Source organism: Puma concolor, chromosome B4 (assembly GCF_028749965.1).
Source record: "Puma concolor isolate L17-30 chromosome B4, mPumCon1.1.hap2, whole genome shotgun sequence".
Lineage (NCBI taxonomy): Eukaryota > Metazoa > Chordata > Mammalia > Carnivora > Felidae > Puma > Puma concolor.
The window spans coordinates 122123168-122137761 of NC_141673.1; the positions used below are offsets into that span (position 1 = coordinate 122123168).

The 14594-nt window shown below is 42.0% G+C and overlaps 1 protein-coding gene across 3 annotated transcripts in view; it reads left to right on the plus strand.

Annotated features, from left to right (window-relative positions):
* PIP4K2A (phosphatidylinositol-5-phosphate 4-kinase type 2 alpha) overlaps positions 1–14594 on the plus strand; it is a 196327-nt gene that overhangs the window by 37140 nt on the left and 144593 nt on the right. Inside the window, exon 1 of one of the 3 annotated variants that reach the window (XM_086714768.1) lies at positions 5674–5991. The exons of the other annotated variants lie outside the window; for them this stretch is intronic. The gene's annotated coding sequence lies outside the window, so the exon portion shown is untranslated. Of the gene's footprint in view, positions 1–5673; positions 5992–14594 lie in introns of those variants that run through there. 3 annotated transcript variants of the gene reach the window in all.

A 14594-nucleotide genomic window follows, 5' to 3' on the forward strand; every position in this document is an offset into this window, starting at 1 on the left:
ATTTTGATAGGGGTTGCAGTCTGTAGACTGCTTTGGGTAATATGGACATTTAAAAAATACTGATTCTTCCCATTTATGAGCATTGTATATCTTTCCATTTATTTGTGGCATCGTCAGTTTCTTTCATCAGTGTCTTCTAGTTTTCAGGGTACAGATCTTTCACTTCCTTGGTTGAATCTGTTTCTGGGTATTTTATTCTTTCATATAAAACTGCTAGTGGGATTGTTTTCTGGATTTCTCTTTCTGCTAGTTCATTATTAGTGTCTAGGGATGCAACAGATCTCTATATATTAATTTTGTATTTTGCAACTTACTGAATTTATTTATTATTTCTAGTAGTTTTTTGGTGGAGTTTTTAGGTTTTCTATATGGTACTATTGCATCTTCAAATAACAAGTGTTTTACTTCTTCCTTACCATTTTGGATGTTTTTTTAATTTCTTTTTCTTGTCTTGATTGCCGTGGCCAGGACTTCTAGTATTGTGTTGAATAAAGTGGCAAGAGTGGACATTACATCCTTGTGTTGTTCTTGATCTTAGAGGAAAAGCTTTCAGCTTTTTACCACTGAGTATAGCGTTAGCTCTGGGTTTCTCATATATAGCCTTTATTGTATCAAGATATGATTCCTCTATCCTCTGTACCCACTTTATTGGGAGTTTTTATCATGAGTGATTGTTGAATTTCGTCAAATGTTTTTTCTGCATCTATTGAGATGATCATGTGATTTTTATCATTCATTTTGTTAATGTGGTGTATCACAGTGATTTATGAATATTGAACTATCCTTGCATACCTGGAATAAATTTTACTTGATCATGGTGAGTGATCTTTTTAATGTATTGTTGAATTCGGTTTGCTAATATTTTGTTAAGGATTTTTGCATCTATGTTCATTAAGGATATTGACCTGTAATTTTCCTATTTTGTAGTGTCTTGGTTGGTTTTGGTATCAGGGTAATGCTGGCCGCATAGAATGAATTTGGAAACATTGTTTTCTCTTTATTTTTTGGGAATAGTTTGAGAAGGATAGGTAACTCTTTAAAAAAATTTTTTTAATGTTTATTTTTTATTTATTTATTTTTTTAATTTTTTTTTTAACGTTTATTTATTTTTGAGACAGAGAGAGACAGAGCATGAACAGGGGAGGGGCAGAGAGAGAGGGAGACACAGAATCCGAAACAGGCTCCAGGCTCTGAGCTGTCAGCACAGAGCCCGACGTGGGGCTTGAACTCACGGACCGTGAGATCATGACCTGAGCCGAAGTCGGACGCTTAACCGACCGAGCCACCCAGGCGCCCCTTTAATGTTTATTTTTGAGAGAGAGAGAGACAGAGCACATGCGGGGGAGGAACAGAGAGAGAGGTTGACACAGAATCCGAAACAGGCTCCAAGCTCTGAGCTGTCAGCACAGAGCCTGACCCAGGGCCTGAACTCACAAACCATAAGATCATGACCTGAGCTGAAGCCAGACACTCAACTGACTGAGCCACCCAGGTGCCCCGGGATAGGTAACTATTTAAATGTTTGGTAGAATTCACCAGTGAAGGCATCTGGTCTTGGAGTTTTATTTGTTGGGAGTTTTTTGATTGCTCATTCAATTTTATACTAGTAATTGATTGGGGCACCTGGGTGGCTCAGTCGGTTGGGTGACCGACTTGGGCTCAGGTCATGATCTTGCAGTTAGTGAGTTTGAGCCCCGTGTTGGGCTCTGTGCTGACAGCTCAGAGCCTGGAGCCTCCTTCAGATTCTGTGTCTCCTGCCTCTTTCTACCCCTCCCCTGCTCACGCTCTGTGTCTCTCTGTCTTTTAATAATGAATAAACATTAAAAAAAAATTTATACTAGTAATTGAGCTGTTCAGATTTTCTATTTTTTTCCTGGTTTAGTCTTGGAAGATTGTATGTTTCTAGGAATTTATCCATTTCTTCTAGATTGTCCAATTTGGTGTATAATTTTTTGCAGTAGTCTCCTAATCCTTTGTATATCTGTGGTCTCAGTTGTAACTTCTCTTTCATTTCTGATTTTAAGTGAGTTCTCCCATTTTCTTGATGAATCTGGCTAAAGGTTTGTCAGTTTTGTTTATCTTTTCAAAGAACCAGCTCTTTATCTCATTGATCTCTTCAATTAGTTTTTTTTTTGTTGTTGTTGTTAGTTTCTACTTCATTTCTTTCTTCTCTAATATTTATTATTTCCTTCTTTATACTAATTTTGGGCTTTGTTCTTCTTTTTCTTTTTTTTTTTTTTTTAATGTTTATTTATTTTTGAGACAGAGAGAGACAAGCATGAATGGGGGAGGGGCAGAGAGAGAGGGAGACACAGAATCGGAAGCAGGCTCCAGGCTCTGAGCCATCAGCCCAGAGGCCGATGCGGGGCTCGAACTCAACGAACTGTGAGATCGTGACCTGAGCTGAAGTCAGACGCTCAACCGACTGAGCCACCCAGGCACCCCTGTTCTTCTTTTTCTAGTTCGTTTAGGTATAAGGTTAGATTGTTTATTTGAGATTAATCTTGTTTCTTGAGGTAGACCTGTATTGTTACAAACCTTCCTCTTAGAATCGCTTTTGCGGCAATCCCAAAGATTTTGAAATATTGTGTTTCCATTTCCATTTTTCTCCAGGTGTTTTTTTATTTTGTCATGGATTTTTTTGGTTGACTCATTAGTTGTTTAGTGGCATTGTTTTTTCTAGGTTTTTTTCTACTATTGTTTTTTCGAGTTTTTTTCTTGTAACTAATTTCTAGTTTCATATTGTTGTCAGAAAAGAGATACTAAACCATGAGGAGAAATTAAAATGAAATAAGACTGTTCAGTCTTGAAAGAGGAAGCCGTGATTAAAAATAAAACAGGGGCACCTGGGTGGCTCAGTCGGTTGAGCAGCCGACTTTGGCTCAGGTCATGATCTCACAGCTCGTGAGTTTAAGCCCCGCGTCGGACTCTGTGCTGACGGCTCGGAGCCTGGAGCCCGCTTCGGATTCTGTGCCTCCCTCTCTCTCTGCCCCAACCCATTCACATTCTGTCTCTGTCTCTCTCAAAAATAAATAAACATTAACAAATATTTTAAAAAATCAAAATAAATACAACAAAACAAAACATAGGCTAAATGTTTAGATTTCTTTTTTGTTTTTTAATGTTTGTTTATTCTGAGAGAGAGAGAGTGAGGGAGCAGGGGAGGGGCAGAGAGTGAGAGGGAGGAAGAGAGAGAATCCCAAGCAGGCTCCGTACTATTAGGATAGAGCCCTGCACAGGGTTTAATCCCAAGAACTGTGAGATTATGATCTGAGCCAGAATCAAGAGTTGGACACTTAACTGACCAAGCCACCCAGGTGTCCCTAGACTACTTCTTTGTCTTGTCTTTTCTTTTTTCTTTTCGTTTCTCTCCTCTTCTCTTCCTTTCTTTGCTTTGCTTTTTTCTAATCTTATTTTATTTATTTTTCAGTAAGCCCTATACCTAACATGGGGCCTGATTGAACTCACGACCCCAAGATCAAGTATCACATGCTCTATGGAAGGAGCCCATCAAGGTGCCCATATTTAGACTTCTTTATCAGACCCTGAAGAACTGAGCAAAAGATAGCTGTTAATGCTTGAGAGGAAAGTGTCTGATAAAAGAAAGTAACTTCAGTTTAATGTTTACAAAGCAGTTGTGCCGTTGTCATTCACTTGACCTTTCCACAACACTCGAGAGGAGAGGGGGCATGTGTTATTATTCACATTTGACAGACGAGAAAACAGCTGTGAGTGAGAAAGTGACTTGGCCAAGCTGCCACTCTAAAGGGTCAGGAGCAAATCCACCTCCGACTCAGGTCCTGGGTTCTTGTCCCTGCTTGGTGTTTAGAAAACTCAGGAGGATCAGTAGGTTCTGTGGACCGAGTCTCTCTGGTGACGCAAAGTGTGATGGCAAAGCGTAGGCACTGAAGGAGACCTGTAAAATGTGAATCCTATTAAGATGTTAAAGGGCAGGCCTGAAGCTGCGGTAGTAAGCATAACTTTGAAGAGTTGAGATCATAAGGAGCAATGTGTCATCTCAGGGCTCCCCTTGTTAGTGGCTGAGGGTTTATTGACTTGATCGGATATAAAGTTTCCTCATTGTCATTTGTACTGTGCTGTAACGTAAAATTAGCTTTTGCCTTTGTGCGTGTGTGTGTGTGTGTGTGTGTGCGCGCACGTGCATCAGAGAGAGATGGCCTCTCATAGGGCAAAACGCAGAAGGGTCCAGAAGATCAGTCTTGTGTGAAAACAGGCCTGCAGGTAACATGGTGGGTGATTGCACATTGTCCATGCCCTGGGTTAATGCCAGAATTTTCAGACGCATATGATGCATATTTAAAGATTATAGGACCATCTGTGTCTCTTCAGACGCCTGGTGAGAATCCCAGGCGTTCCAAACAAGGGTCAGCGTTCAAGGTGAACCCCAGCTAACGTCAGCTTGTAGTTACCTGTCCCTGAATAGAGACTCTAGGAGCTGTATCCAAGTCCGGAGGAATTCACAAATTAGGCAGGTTTAATGTGAGAACAGATCCTCCTAGTATTTTAGAGGCCCTGTAGTAACATCTGTGTTTATTTTTTTTAATATTCTATTTATACTTAAGAGACAGAGAGACAGAGACAGAGCATGAGCGGGGAAGGGACAGAGAGAAAGGGAGACGCAGAATCGGAAGCAGGCCCCAGGCTCCGAGCCATCAGCACAGAGCCCGACGGGTGGCTTGAACCCGCAAACTGAGAGATCATGACCTGAACGGAAGTTGGACACTCAACCGACTGAACCACCCAGGCACCCCACCAAGGTTGAGTATTTTATACAGGAAATATATGTGGATGTTTGTATAAGGTGCTCAGTGGAGTATTTCACCTTTTGGCATTTGTATGGTATCTTTTGAATTAACTGTAGCACACAGGGATTAGCTGACTGTGGCCTATGGGTCCAGTCTGGCCCACGGCCTGTTTTTACATGGCCCTTGAGCTAAGACTGGGTTTTGCATACATGCAAAAGAGTGGTTAAAAAATTTTTTTAAAGAAAAATATATCATTACTTGTGAAAATTATATAAAATTCAGATTTCAGTGTCCATAAACGTTTTATTGGATCACAGCCATATTCATTTGTTTGCATATTGCCTATAGCTCCTTCTGTGCTAGTCAAACAGAATTGACTCGCTGTGACAGAGACCATATGGCCTGCAAAGCCTAGACTTTTTACTGGATATCCCTGCTATTGCAAAATAATATTAATTTCTGAAATTAAGGTTCTCCCTTTTTTTGCCGTGACTTTTAAAAAATAGTAATGTTTTAGCACACAGAATCATTTGATTTTTATTAAATGAAAGGGCCAACATTTTTTTCAGGCGAGTGAATCTCTTACTTTATAAGACAGTGGAAAATAGAGCCCACAGAGCCACAACCTTTTACCAAACACAAAGTGTTTCTATTAAGTATCTATCTCAGCGCCTGGGTGGCTCAGTCGGTCAAGTGTCTGACTTCAGCTCAGGTCATGATCTCATGACATTTGTGAGTTCCAGCCCCGCATCGGGCTCTGTGCTGACAGCTCGGAACCTGGAGCCTGCTTCAGATTCTGTGTCTCCCTCTCTCTCTGCCTCTCCCAACTCACACTCTCTCTCTCAAAAATAAATGAATATTAAAAAAAAAAAAAAAAAGTATCTATCTCAATAGCCAAGGGCTCATTCTTTTGGAATTGTTTTCCTCTGGGCCTGCCTGCACATTGTCTGCAGATGGGTTCACCAACTGTTCCTCTGATTCTTTTATGCTCAAGAGATTTTCTCCTCCCCTGGAATCTGGGCTGGCCCTCACTTTGACCAACAGAATGTGATGAACGTGGTGCCTTGTGACTTCAGGACACAGGCCTTTAGAAGCCTTGCAGCTTCTGTTTGGCCCTCTTAACAACCTGCCACCAAGTCAAAGAGGCTTGAGCTGGACTAGGAGAAGGGACCTGGTGGAAAAGGAAAGACCCAGTCCAGCTGACAGACACCCCGGGGACTCAGAGGTAAGAGCGGGTCGTCTTGAATAGCTCAGACTGTATGGAAACACTTCATGCCTGAGCCCTACTCAGATTCTGGACCCTTGTAAAATTGTGAGCCAAATAAGATGGGGGTTGTTTTAAGCCGCTGAGTTTTGGAGTATCCTGTTACGCGGTATTATCTAGGTGAAACAGTTTGAGATGTATGGGACTTTTTACCAGGAAAAACAAAAAGAGATATCCGTTAATATAGGGCGTTAATAAACTGTAGTTATATACGTTGCAGTGGCGTGCTTGACTTCCTCATGCATGTGGTTCATCTGAAAAATCAAGTCGTTATTTTTATGATTAAAGAAGTGTGCGCATGCTCGGGGCTCCTGGCCGGCTCAGTCTGTAGACCATGCAACTCCTGGTCTCCGGGTTGTGAGTCCAAGGCCAATGTTGAGCATGGAGCCTGCAAAAAAATAAAGAAAGAAAGAAAGAAAGAGAGAGAGGGAGGGAGGGAGGGAGGAAGGAAGGAAGGAAGGAAGGAAGGAAGGAAGGAAGGAAGAAAGAAAGAAAGAAAGAAAGAAAGAAAGAAAGAAAGAAAGAAGTGATGCATGCTTATTAGAGAAAACTTAGAAAAAGAAAATTCTATGTTTTTTTTTTTTTGCATTTATTTATTTTGAGAGAGATGGAGAGACAGCATGAGTGGGGGAGGGGCAGAGAGAGAGGGAGACAGAGAACCCCAAGCAGGCTCCACGCTGTCAGCGCAGAGCCCGACACAGGGCTCCATCCCAGGAAGCTGCGATGTCATGACCTGAGCCAAAACCAAGAGTCGGACCCCTAACCCACTGAGCCCCACCCAGGTTTCCTAGATAAAGAAAATTCTAAAGCCCAGTGTTTAAATTGCTCACAATTCCACCATCTAGGCTAGAGGATCATTGTTAGTTCCAGCCTTTTCTTTATAAAGTCTTATTTTGTTAAGTTATAAATATATATCGTTTTGTACTCTGCTTTAGTTTTGTAATATTATACCATCATGAAATATATTTCACAAGCATGATTTTGAATATTCAAGACCACAGTGGCTTATTTAAGTGGATGGTAAAAAATTCACATAATTAAAATCCAAGTACCTGGTCCTCATTTTCCATTTTTAGGTTTGCTAGTTAGAGAATTTTTTAAAAAGTGAACCTTTTTTAAATTTTTTATTTAATTTTTATTTGAGAGAGAGAGAGAGAGGGAGAGAGCACAAACTGGGGGGAGGAGCGGGGGGGGGAGAGAGAGAGAGAGAGAGAGATACAATTCAGTGTTTCTTAGTAGTCTTACAGGCTTCTGTAACCATTGTCACAATCTGATTTTAGAACATTTTCATCCCCTCTAAAAGAAACCAAACCTCCCGTCCCTTCCAGCCCCTCCCCCCAGCACTAGGCAACCACAAATCTACTTCCTGCCTCTGTAGATTTGTGTGTGGTTGCTTGTGACTGGCTTCTTTCACTTAGCATAATGTTTTCAAGGTTCATCGATGTTGCAGCACGTGGCATCGCTTCCTTCCTGTTGATTGTTGAGTAATATTCTGTTGTATGGACGGACCATGGTGTCTTTGTGCATTCATCAATTGATGTCTATTTGGGTTGTTTAGACTTTTTGGTTATTATGAATAATGCTGTGTGGACATATGTTTTCATTTCTCTTGGGTGTATCCGAGGAGCGAAATCTTTGGGTCCTATGGTAACTCTCTGTCTAACACGCCAAGGGCTTGCCAGACATGTTTCCAAAGCAGTTGTATCCCTTTGCTTATCAGCACGGATGTATCAGGTCTCTGGTTTCACTACGTCCTTGCTCATGCTTCCTAACGTCTTAGGGATTTACAGCTGTCCTAGTGGAGGGCATTGGTATTTCACTGTGGTTTTCATTCTCATTTCCCTCATGGCTAATGATGTTGAGCCTCTTTTCATGTGCTTATTGGCCACATTCATCTCTCTCTCTCTCTTTTTTTTTTTTTTTTTTACAGAATTACTCATTTTTGAGAGAGAGAAAGAAAACACAAGTGGAGGGGGGCAGAGAGAGGAAGGTAGAGAAAGAATCCCAAGCAGGCTCTACACTGTCAGCCCAGAGCCCGATGCGTGGCTTGAACTCAGGAACCGTGAGATCATGACCTGAGCCGAAGTCAGACACTTAACCAACTGAGCCACCCGGGTGCCCCTGAATCTTTTTTTGAAGAAGTGTGTCTTTTTTTGGAGCAATATATTTTGTCCATTTTTAAAATGGGTTATTTGTCTTTACTATTGAGTTGTAAAAATTCTTGCAGATAGAAGACCCTCATGAGAGATGTAATTTGCAAATCTCATCTCCCATTTGGTGGGTTTCTCTCCCTTTCTTGATAGCATTGTTTGCAGCATTAACATTTTCAGTTTTGACCTAGTCTGCCAGTTTATCTATTTTTTTTTTTTGTGGTTGTTGCTTCTGTCTTTGATGTCATATAATTACCTAAACCAAGATCACAAAGCTTTTAGAGAATTTGTAAAGACGTTATTTTACTCTACAGCTAGTACTGCTGGGTTTTTTATTTGTTCATTTTAAATTGTAAACCCTTCTGGGACAATACATATAGCGCACATTCATTTTAATAGCTGTGTAATATTCCGTGGTATAAATATGCCTTAATGTATTCAACCATTATCTGCTGATGGGCAAAAAGTCTTATTTCCAGTTTTTTGGGTTTGCCCCAAACAAGACTGCAAAAGTCCTTGTACATTTATTATTTTGTTTCTGATACCTTTGTTCCTGCAGAATACATTGCCTAGGATGGAATTGATAGCTTCCTTCAAAATCTAAGTAGCTGAGATTTGTTCTGTATTGGAATGTGGATACTCTCGTCAGCCGATTAGGAAAAAAAAAATTATGAATCTACTGTAAGCGAACTTTTCATCACGGTAAATTCATTTCCGAGAGCAGGGTTGCCCTCATGATTCTTTGCTTTTTCAAAAGCTTGTTTTCTTTAGGGTGGGAGAAGACTGCTTCCCATACAGCAACAGAGTAACAGAAATACAGAAAGGTTTGGAAATAGCCACCAAGAAAAGTATGCCAGTGAGCCCTGCCTTCCATTTGGATTTATTGTTTGTGGGTTTTTTTGGCCATGTGCTGCTGAAACAGAATTTAGGGACCTCATAAAGATACACACACACCCAGGGTATGTCGGTGTGTAAACTTATGGGATCTTTCTGGGGAGCCTGTGCTGGCTCTTTGCTGAGGTCTGGTTAACGCATATTTAATTTCTTGTGTATTACTGAAAAGGGGATTGGCAGGGCTAAAAGTCATGCACCTGATATTTTTAGTCCATTGTGACAGAATAGGGACATGTAAAAAATAAAAGTCAAACAATTAAAAGTGAATATAATTTTTGTTATGTTTTATTCATACTGGTTTAAAAGGAGCGAGAAAGGGAAACTTCTTGGGGCTTTAACTGATGTGCTGGCTCCTAACATAATTAAATGGTTGGCTTTTCATTTAGAAGAACCAGAGTGGCAGGGAATGTTCTAGTATTTTTAGATTCTTTTTCTCTAGAGCCCTAATGGCCTATCATGTTGACTCTTCATTGGAACACACTTGCCTCTTTGTAATAAACCTTCAGATTGTTGCTGTTATTTAGACTTTGGTAGGGGGCTACTTTAGTGTCTTGGTGGCTGATTAAGATGCTAAGTTGTATCTTAGGATTTTGGGTTTTTTTAATGTTTATTTATTTATTCTGAAAGAGAGAGCCAGCGTGCATGCATGCACACCACACTAGCAGGGTAAGGGCAGAGAGTGGGGCCGGTGGGGTGGGGGGGAGTGTTGGAGGAGAGAGAATCCCAAGCAGGCTCCACACTGTCAGCACAGAGCCTGACATGGGGCTGGATCTCCCGGATCAAGAGATCATGACCTGAGCTGAAATCGAGAGTCAGACAGTCAACGGACTGAGCCACCTAGGTGCCCCCATCTTAGTGTTATTTTAAAAATTTATCTTGATGGTTTTAGGCTCTGTTACTGATTGGTTTGAGTGTAACCAAGCAAACGGCAAGTAGGAAACTGTCAACCAGGGGTGCTTTTGAAGGCTTTTGTTTTTCTTTTATTATTAATGGAAACTTTAAAATATTTCAAAAGCAGAGAGAATAGTGTACTGAACCCCCATGAACCTCTGACTCATCTTCAACGTTTATCATCTCGGAGCCGATTCTGTCTCATTGTTCTGCTCAGCCCATATGGCAGCCACCAGTCACCTGCGGCTGCTCCTAGTTGAGGTGTGAACCACATCCTCCCCAAGGGTTTGCAAGTTCTCTCCCTCCCGGGAGCTCTTAATTCTTCCCTGACCCTCACTGGTAAGCACAAAACTTCCCCCTTCCCCACCCCTCATCCTCCTCTCCATAAGCTTGTTTGTTTCCTTTGTAACACTTGCGCGACTTGTAGTTATTTAATTATTTGACTTGCCTGGTAAGTTTCAGTCTGACTCCCTACGGTAACATAACCTCCAGGAGGACCCTGGGACGGGGGGAATCAGTGACTCCCCCCTGGTGATTCTGAGGTGATTCCCCTGTGAGCACACACACCGTGGCAGGAATGCTTAACCCAGGTGGACCTAACCCCTCTCTCACAAAGCGTGTATGTTGTAATCACCTTTACTATCTTGACGTGAAACTCAGAGATTATAGAAATTATCTATACACATAATTTTAAGAAATGAATGTAATGGCCTAACTATAACATCAAAGAAAGTGTAAGGAATTTGTAATAAAACAACGTGTTTTTGCCCCCCCTCCCCCTTGCCTGTTTCTAGTATTGGCAGTGTGGTTTGTATTAAACTAGCCCTTTCAGGGGCGCCTGGGTGGCGCAGTCGGTTGAGCGTCCGACTTCGGCCAGGTCACGATCTCGCACTCCGTGAGTTCGAGCCCCGCGTCGGGCTCTGGGCTGATGGCTCAGAGCCTGGAGCCTGTTTTGGATTCTGTGTCTCCCTCTCTCTCTGCCCCTCCCCCGTTCATGCTGTGTCTCTCTCTCTGTCCCAAAAATAAAAAAAATAAATAAATAAACGTTAAACTAGCCCTTTCTGCTAGATAGTCTTAAACTCTGGTTTATGTCTTTATAACACATACGAACAGTAGTAACGGTCCTGAACTGCTTGGTCCCTCGGTCACTTTCAGGTCTCTGCTAAAGAATTACCAGAGTCTGGCTCGAGTCCCTTACACAACAGCAGCCCCTCCCTCCCCCCCCCCCCCCAAGCAGCACTTACCATCCCTCTTAACTCAGCCTTTCCCCCCCGCATAGCACTGGGTACCACCTGACATTCTCTGTATTTTTTTCATTGCCTATTTCCTCCCACTAAGAAGCTCCACGAAGGCAAGGGAATTTTCTCTTGAAAACCCTCAGCACCTACCACAGTGTGTGGAATGCAGCAGGCGTTCGGGAGAGGTTCTGAAGCAAATGAATCCTTCGTGCTCTCTCTTGTGCTATGATCCTTCAGCAAGAAGGGCTTATGAGTAGCTGGATTTTGAGCGACTCTCCAAAATGGCTCCCTCATCAGCGCATCCTTGAGACGAGGCTTTCCCTCTAGTCTTTTACCCTTGTTCTGCCATACTGGACAGTTGCTTGTAGAGGGAGGTGGTGTACCAGGTGAAGAGAGTCATCACCTGTAACGTACTTGCTCGTGTCACATTCAGATTTTTAGGGTACCCCTCTTGATCCGAGATGGCGAGCTGAGAGGTGATCAGATTGTCAGGTAGGTTCTGACTCAGGATGGACAAGGACTTGACGTCTTGGGTGGTCACATTGCTGGTCGGCATCAAGACATCAGTAATGGAAAGTTCTGTCGGTCCCAGTTCCTAAAATAAGGGATGCAGTCTTTATTTGCCATTTAGGGGAACTTGGTAGACTTTTATGAAGTAGAAGGAACTTTGCGAAATGAAAGCACATGTTATCTGGGAATAATATTATGGGATAATAACTTTTGAAAACATCTTCTACATTGAACGTTAAGAGGAGACCTAAAGAGGAGAGGCATGAGGAGGAGGAGACGAATTGCCAGCTCCCATTCTAGAACATGGAGGTGGTGTTGGGGGAGGGGGGGGGTGGCTGTGAGATGGCAATAGTTTGTTCCTTTGCCTGTGAATGGTACCTGGGAGATACTGACCAGCATCCCAAAGTATTTAAGTGATAGATCATGTACATTGGGTTCTGTTACTTTACCAAAGTGTAAACCCGTTTCCTTTTTTCCAAGTCAGGAAATATAAAAGAAATAGCGTGAGAGGATGGTGACCGAGGTGTAATGAGGCTTGAACGTTTCCTGGCCTTGTTTCTCTCCTCCGAACACTCTGTGGAGTGGACATGACAGCCAGCTTGGGGACTGGTAGTTCCTGTGTCATAAGAAATGTGTCCCACTGATCATTTAAGGGAACCATCTTGCTTGTTAAGGAGATTCTTTTCCTTACTTACAATGCCTTTTGTACTGGCCTTTCTTATTTGCTGTTTTTTCTCAACAGTGCTGTAAGAGTTAAAGCAAAGGTAATAATACTACCTCGTAATGGTCGCTGTAATAGAAAAATCCCATTTGCTTGCTACTTTCTCCACTGTTGTGTTAATACAAACATTGTTTTCCCATAATCAATATACCAATCAATACTGTATGAACAATAAGCAATGTAAATGGTAAGAATGAAGGACCAGAAAGATGTCACATAACCAATGATGACCGCCCTGAGCTCTGTTCTCTGAAGGCAATTAATTAAGTTCTGTTTGATTAATGGTTACCTTAGCTACCTTCTACCTGCCTATGAAAAGTATAGTTGGTAACGTCTTAATAAAACGACACTGGTTGGGAATGCAAGCTGGTGCAGCCACTCTGGAAAACAGTATGGAGGTTCCTCAAAAAAACTAAAAAGAGAGCTACCCTATGACCCAGCAATTGCACTACTAGGCATTTATCCAAGGGATACAGGAGTGCTGTTTCGAAGGGGCACATGCACCCCATGTTTATAGCAGCACTATGAACAATAGCCAAAGTATGGAAAGAATGGATGGATGGATGGATGGATGGATGGATGGATGGATGGATAAAGAAGATGTGGTATATATGTACAATGGAGTATTACTCGGCAATCAAAAAGAATGAAATCTTGCCATTTACAGCTATGTGGATGGACCTGGAGGGTATTATGCTAAGTGCAATTAGTCAGAGAAAGACAAAAATCATACGACTTCAGTCATATGAGGACTTTAAGAGACAAAACAGATGAACATAAGGGAAGGGAAGCAAAAATAATATAAAAACAGGGAGGGGGCCAAAACAGAAGAAACTCATAAATATGGAGAACAAACTGAGTGTTATGGGAGGGGTTGTGGGAGGGGGGATGGGCTAAATGGGTCAGGGGCACTAAGGAGTCTACTCCTGAAATCATTGTTGCACTCTATGCTAATTTGGATGTAAATTTAAAAAAATTAAAAAAAAAAAAAAAGACACTGGTTAGTAGCCCAGTAGCCCAAATAAATGTTTTTAATGTTCTAAGGAATGTACACTTATAAAATTCCATTTTCAGAAGATCTTTTCATGTGTCATCAGCTGAGACCAAGAGTAAAGAACTGTACCTCGCTTAGAAACTACTGGAGTAAAGTGCGTACGCAATAAATACTTACTGCGTGCATACCTGGGTGGTGGAAGGAACGAACTTTGGTCGGTGGAAGCAAATGATCTCCCCTTTTTTGTTCCCACGTGTCTTCCTCTCTCCCTCTCCGAGTACTATAGCGTGATTCTTAGGAGTAGAGGTGTCTGATAAGCATGGAAATAGTGCTTTTGAAGGCAGGGTTCACCAAAAGAAAGCGATCGAAGACGAAAGGGATTGTTCACAAGTAGCATCTGTATCAACAGATGGGAAGACTAGTCAATGTGTCTGTCGTCAATACCTGCCACGTGCAAGTCCGCGTCCAAGGGTCTACCAGTTGCTCTAAGTCTAAGAAATTAAGGAAAGTGGAGGTCTGTGTCCCTGTGGTTAAATATTTCGTGGCCAGCATCACGGGCTAGGTGTGACACCATAATTAGGTGGCAGATGAAAAGCAAAGGTTCCGTGTATGGGCAAGAGGGTGGGGTAAAGAGGCCGTGCTTGCACAGCACATTCCTGCAGAAAATAAGTTGGTCTTTCAGTTGGTGAAACGACTCTTCATTTGGCTGTAATATTCCTCCGGGAGGGCTTCGTGAATTCAATAAAACAAAGCTCCAGAAAAACCTATTCTGTTTGAGGGAATATATAATTAACCCATAGAAATTAGTGCCATCCAGTATATTACTGAGGAAAAAAAAAAAAAGGATTAAATACCGGTACGAATAAAAATAGTGTCTGTTATTGTTCTCTCTGGGATAAAATTACCAGGACTGCCAATCGTGCTGCTTGAGGGTCTGGTTTGTTATTGGCTGGGTTGGGAACAGCGCTTTCTGTCTCCCTGTTACATAATGGTCCGTGGTCAGGTGAATAGCGGGATCCTTCCCTCCCCACCCCCCCCAACTTTTGCCAGATGGGCCGGCTGTGAGCCGCTACAGTTACAGAAAAGGCAGTTATGGTTGTGCTGGAGTTACGTCTAGTGTATGTTAAAATGCTGTTAGAATAATTTTTGTGCCTTTCAAAATTCCT